We start from the raw sequence: 7,125 nt of genomic DNA on the forward strand, positions 1-7,125 counted from the left end.
CATTTGATTTTATATGATATATATATATATATATCACATATGAAAAAAAATATGAAGAAATATATTTATATTGTATATATGGTTATAGAAAATCACTTAAATCAGAATCAAATAATATTATAAATATTTACAATTAAATCTCAATAGAAACTCAAAAAATCAACTATACTCGAATTTTATAAACTCAACTCAACTCAAAAAAATTTAAGTCAACTCCGACTTGTAAAATAGTAATCGTCAACTCAAACTACTCAAAATATTTTGATTCAACTCAACTTAACTCGATCAAACACTAATCCTATGTATAAACCCCGTGTATCCGTCGAAATATTGGAAAATATTATGCTCAAAGGAAATATGTCAAGTGTTAAGAATGGCGGAGCCAAAGCTTGGGGAAGGTGGACAATGAAATTCGAATTTTCTTCGATTAATTACTTATTTTATTGGTGGTGTTCACTCTGAAATCTGAGTTTTCTTCGATTAGTTACTTATTTTACGGATGATGTCCACTCTGAAATTTTATTTGTATTCATCCCGTTTAAAAATTTTATGTTGTTAACATATGTATGTCCACTCTAAAATATATATTTGTATATGCCACGGAGTATTAATATTAAAAGTGAATAGACTCGATTAAGGGTGTTCAAAGTTCGGTTAAACCGATTTAACCAACCGAATCAAAGGTTTTTTGCTTAATCGGTTGGTTAATTGTAGGTTCGGTCAGTTAACGATTAATGATTTTTTTTCAACTTTAGTTATCGGTTAATTCAGTTTGAAATCGACAAATAATTGAATTAATTGAAATTATTAAAAACTTCTTAACTTTGTTTGATTCGATTAATTATTTTCAAAAAAGAATTAGGTTCGATTAACGGTTAATAAAATCTTAAAAGTTCGGTTTGGTCAGTTAACTGAACCGACCGATTGAACATTCATAGACTCAATCAAGTTTTTTTTTATTTAAATATATATTTTTCAATTAATTATCAAATTAGTAGGAGTACTCATCTTCAATTAATTATTAAAATAATAATTATTTATGTTATATATGACAATGCATATGAAAATTTGAGTAATGTTAATAGAAGTTACATCTTTGTTGGATTTGAATTTCTATAATATTTATATCGTTTTGAATGTTTTCTCATATCCATATCAATATGAAATTTAGCCAATTTTAAACAACTTACTAGGGGATTTATACATAAGGAATAAGGGTGTTCAGTAGGTCAATTCAGATAATCGATCAGATTAGATTTCTTAAAATTTATTTATCAATTTTTTAAAATTGTTAACTAGACCAATTTTCTTTTTAAATTGTTAACTTAACTGAACAAAATTAGTTTAGTCGGTCGGTTAACCGAATTAATCGAAATTTAAAAAAATTAATCATTAACCAATCAAACATAAAATTAATTGACCGAATAATCGAAAAATTTTGATTCGATCGACTAAATCAATTAAAATTAAAGCTTGAACACTTTAAACCAAATGTTAACATCCTTCAATTAACTTTCATTATCAATCTAAAAAGCTCATATTCATATATATCGAAGATCAATAAAAACATGTATACATTATTCATGTATCTCTTGTGGTCAATGTGAAATATAAATATGTGGCTATGACGTGAGGGCATAGTTACCACTGGACTGCTCAAAAGAACTCGTAACCACATCACTACTCTTCAAATTCACCCAATACGACCATGACATTACACCTTCCCAAAGTCACGATGTCTTTATAATATGTAAGCTATCAATTTTTAGAACTAACAATGAATTCAATTTCGCTATATCTACTTCCGAGCCTTGTCATGAATTCCATACTAAAAACGTGTCCATAAAACATCATAATAATCATCTCTCTTCCAAGACAAAAAAAAATTATTTAACTCATAATATATTGCTTTAAACCCCTTAATAATAGACGAATGAAATCTCTTAAACCCCCTTGAAATTTTAAACCATACAATTTAATTCTAAATCCTAAATTTTAAATAAAAACTTTTAAAATCCCTTAAAACATATAGATTTATATAAACCAAAGGTGTCGAAAATGATTTTTCTATAAAAATTATGATAAAACTTTTCCGAATCAAAATAAAAGAGATGAACACCCAAACTTCGGTAATTAAACATTTAAATAAAGGAATCCTAATCGTTTATTGTAGCATTGGCAAACCATTCATGACATAGAGTTGTGATCGACATTTGAGAGTGGAACCCACTTGCATTTGTCCAGCAGCTTCGTGCATGACTGACAAGCACTTCGAGGTTTCAGTTTCTTTGTTGCATCACCGACACTTCTTGCCTTCTCCCCTGTATTTTTTTCTTCATTAAGTTAAGGTATTATAAAGGGATACATGTTTTAAATATTCTTAATTAGTTGACAATAAATCATTGAAATAAATTGATTCATGTTCCTTACTTTCTTTTTTTACATAATCAGCATGGTTTCTTTTATCTTCTACCCACAAGGAAAATTTATAAATCTCTACTCTGCTCGCCTCACTTTGACTCTTACATCTATATGTCAGACGGTCGAGATGGACGAAGGAGGTCAGGTGGGGCATTCACCCTTTCTAAAAATTTAAAATTATCTTATATTTTAGAATTAGTTTTTTATATTTTTATTGAAAATCAGTTTTCCTCTCCTAAAATTTTATAAGTTTAAATTCGTCACTTAGAATTTTATAAATTTAAATTTATACTCATAACATAAAATCCTACATAAGTCCCTGCACGCGCGAAACTTAAAGAATTTTTCAACATAATTAAAATCATGTACTGCTAGGACATCGTAATATATTGGGAATAGTATTTTTTTATTCTAAAAATTGGACTTTGGGAAAACGTGGTAATAGAGTTGAGTCAAAAAATTTTGAATTATTCGAGTTAACGAGTTCTATTTTATAACTCGGATTTGATTTGAATTTTTTTCGAGTCGAGTCAAGTTTATATAAAATTCTAGTCGAGTCGATTTTTAGAGTTTATGTTTAAATTTAATTGCAAATATTTATAATATTATAATATTATTTGATTCCAATTTAAATGACTTTATGTAACTATATATACAATACAAATATATTTTTTTTTTCATATTTTTTCATATGTGATATACATATATCATACAAAGTTCAAGGACTCGAGTTAAACTTAAAAATAAATCCACTAATTACTAAAAATTTCGAGTTATTAGAGTTTCATTTTACAACTCGATTTGAATTTAAAATTTTTTCGAGTCAAATCGAATAAAAAATTTAATTTTTCAAATCGAATCGAATTTTGCTCCCCTAGGTAAGGGTAAGACGTATGAGTTGATGTAGTCAAAATATGGGCAATGAATAAAACACATAAATAAGATGGACTACCCAAATGAAAATGGGATAATTAAAGTAGTACAACCCACAAAAGAATGATGGCAACTTATTCATATTCTCAAGCCCATCCAATTCAATACGAGGTCCTTGTTTGTGTTATTATCTTGAAGAGTTTAAATACAATTAGATATAAACATAATGCATGTTGGTGCACATAAATACTCCCAAAATAATAAGATTTAAGGCATTCTTACAAAGATAACTCCATAATTGGATATTTAGTTTTAGAGTAGATATTTATAGTTATAAATAAAAATATTTTAATTAATTAATTTTATTGAATAGGAAATGCCGAAATGTAATTTTAGAAAATTAAAGCATAACCTTGAATCTTGTTGTTAAAGAGGTAAGGCATCCCATCTTGATTTTAATCAATCTCTGACTTCAATAATAAAATATTGCAACATGTAGGTGAATTTAATAGTCCCCTCCATCAATTTTAAGCTTGCCTTTAATGGAAAAAGGATTGGGATAGTCCCACGCTAACATGTTTTGTCTATAGCTAGCAGCCCTTTGCGTGCCGCTCTCTACTTTTCTTTTTATTTTTCCCAGTTCTTCATGGTTAATAGCAACAAGCTTGGCATAAAGTAACGGATATGACCAATTAATATATGTTAGTCCATGGAATAGTAATTCAATTAGCATTAATGTTGTTGATCAACTCTTACAAGTTGCGAGTTCCAAACTTAGCAAATATTAATTCATCAAGAGAAAAAATAAATTATGTTTATGTTTTAATTAAAATGTGGCAAATATTTATTTCTCTACTAATATATCAAATAATATTCTTATAAACTCATAGGGATAGGACTACTCCCATAACTTGATAATATCAACGAAGACCATGCGAAGTCCCGTAGCAAAGTGGGAAGTCTATGCCCATCCCATGTGACATAGTTATCGGCTTGTCACCCACAATCACAATATCGCCGCACCCATGTTCCTTTCCACTCTATCCAACAAATCTGCCCAATGAGTCACTCCCTCGACTTGAAGCTTAATCCTGTTACTCCTTTGTGCATGTGGGAGGGGCCTGTTGCCATAACTTTGTGCCTCATATGCAGACGGCAATTTCTCAACTGTGTCATGCCTCCACCAATGGTCCTTTAGCCTCCTAACCAACAAGTCAAAATATTTTGGCGTTCCCCTGTCCTAGTATTTTGAATGTGGGGTCATTCTCCTTTGTTGGGTTTACCCCTAAAATTTCTCTTCTTTTTCTTTTGGGAAACAAACAAGAAATCGAGGTAAAAGAAGTCACCTTTGTTGGGGGGTGACATGGACATTGGTCTTGAATTCCTATTCCATTACTTTTAAACGCAAGCGATGATGCTCTGTTTGTGAACAAAGATTTCACCCCGTACAACAAGTCTTGTTTGGGAAAGAAAGATGTAGTGGGGCAATGCCAATGTTTTCCCATAGTGCAAGTCGGTGATGCTTTTGACAGTATGAAATTTGAATTTCCATTTTCTAATTTAGAGTTTGCCGTAATATTTACATTGTTTTTTAAAATATTTTTTTAAATCAATATGTATATATTAAAATTGTCGGATATGGTCTCAGCCCACTCGCTATCTTGAAGCAGAGCGCAGGCAGTCATTCAATTCGCGTCGGCTGAACCCACTTTTTCAAATATGCGCAGTCACCGTAGGCACGCATTTCAGCCTAATCCCAATTAAAAAGCACAACCAAATGACTCATCAAACAACACAATTCTTTTCCTGTTCCCATTGATTAGTAAAAAGAAGAAAGAAAATCAATCTAAAGGTATTAACTTTTTGGTCATCCATTTTTTTGTTTTAAAAGTAATATCAAGCCCAAGTTTTTTCAATATAATTTTTATATTTATTTTTGGGGATTTGTTTTATGTAACAACTTCCCCTCGAAAGTTCTGTTGTGCGGCGCCTAAAAAATGGTTAAAAAACGGTGTGATCGGTTAAATAAGTGACCGGTTAAAATTTAGATCGATTATGTTATATCATTTAACCGGAAATATTATCAAGCACAATAACATATTAGGTAGCGCTTATATTGACATATTTTCTCATAAAACCGATAAATTTAAACCGGTTACATTATAAATTGACCTATTACATTATAAATATCGGTTTCGATGTTTTCGGGATCGATACAATTTTAAATGTATCGACACTTTATGAGTGCAACTCGTTTTTGCTTTATTTTGGAAAAAAGTATCGACACATATTTAAAGAGTGCGATACATAATGTAGACCTATTTGCTAATTAACCGGTATATTTTAACCGGTTACATTGTAAATTTACCTGTTACATAATAATTATCAATTTCGATGTTTCGAGGATCGATATTTTTTACAAATGTATCGACACTTTATGCGTACACCTCGTTTGCCATTCATTTTGGAAAAATGTATCGACACAAATTAAAAAAGTGTTGATACTTTATGTTGACCTATTCTCTCATGAACCCAGTATATTTCTACCGGTTACATTGGAAATTTTCCTATTACATTATAATTATCGGTCTCTTTGATTTTGGGATCGATACTTGTTATAAATATATCGACACAAAATCTAACAGTGTCGATACTTTATGTTAACCTGTTTTATAATTAAACGGTATATGTATACTGGTTACATTGTCAATTTACCTATTACATTATAATTATTTGTCATTAAAATAGTCTAATTTTACCACCTACATTGTAATTTTACCTATTACTTTAAAGTTATTGAATTCTGTAGTTATTGTACATACCTGAATATGTCCTGCAAATTTAATGTTGTACCCACCCTTCAACTACCACCACTACCAATACCACATCCTATTGAAAGCACCACTGAAACATGTTGTTCAATGAACCTTTACTTACATACATCTCCATCAACTCCTGTTGGGACCACTGAAATTGCATAACAAATTTTTTGCCATGGATCATACTGATGCAGACAATGTTAAGCCAACCGAGGAATACCATAAAATACATAATGTTGATGAATCTGACATATTGGTTGGTAAGCTCTTCTCTTCACGTGATCAAGCTTGGTACTTTTACAAGGAATTCACACGGGAACATGGGTTTAGTGCACGTCGGGGAACAACACGGCTTGACATGGAAGGGAATGTGAAGAGACAAGAATTTTGTTGCTCCAAAGAAGGGTTTCGAGTATCAAAAGTCAATACCGTTGATCGTCAACGTGCTCATACGCCAATCACAAGAACATGATGCAAGGCTAGAATCGTAGTTACAGCAACAAATATAAACAATCAGTGGGTTATAAGTAAGTCTTATCAAAAACATAATCATGCATTATGCACACCTGCTATGACACCATTTATGCGTTCTAATATAGCTGTAAGTAAGGCTGATATCGATGAGGCAACAACATTGAAAGAGGTCGGTGTTGGCACGTCACAAGTAATGAACTATTTAACGCAGCAGGCATGGGGCTATCATAATGTTGGATTTACATATAAAGACCTCTACAATGCACTTCAAAGAGGCAAAACAAAGGAAATCATCGATGGGGATATGAATGCGCTTATTGCTTACTTTGATTATAAGAAACATGATGATCCCGGGTTTTTTGTGACATACTCGGTAGACGAATCAGGGGCGTTGCATAATCTTATTTGGTCAGATTCTACATCGAGATCAGATTACATATGCTTTGGTGATGTAATTGCGTTCGATACAACGTGCAAAGATAATTTGTATGGTCGACCAATTATGCCTATTGTCGGTGTCAATCATCACCATAACACA

This window comes from Hibiscus syriacus, unplaced genomic scaffold, assembly GCF_006381635.1.
Source record: "Hibiscus syriacus cultivar Baekdansim isolate YM2019G1 unplaced genomic scaffold, ASM638163v2 tig00110678_pilon, whole genome shotgun sequence".
Classification (NCBI taxonomy): Eukaryota; Viridiplantae; Streptophyta; class Magnoliopsida; order Malvales; family Malvaceae; genus Hibiscus; species Hibiscus syriacus.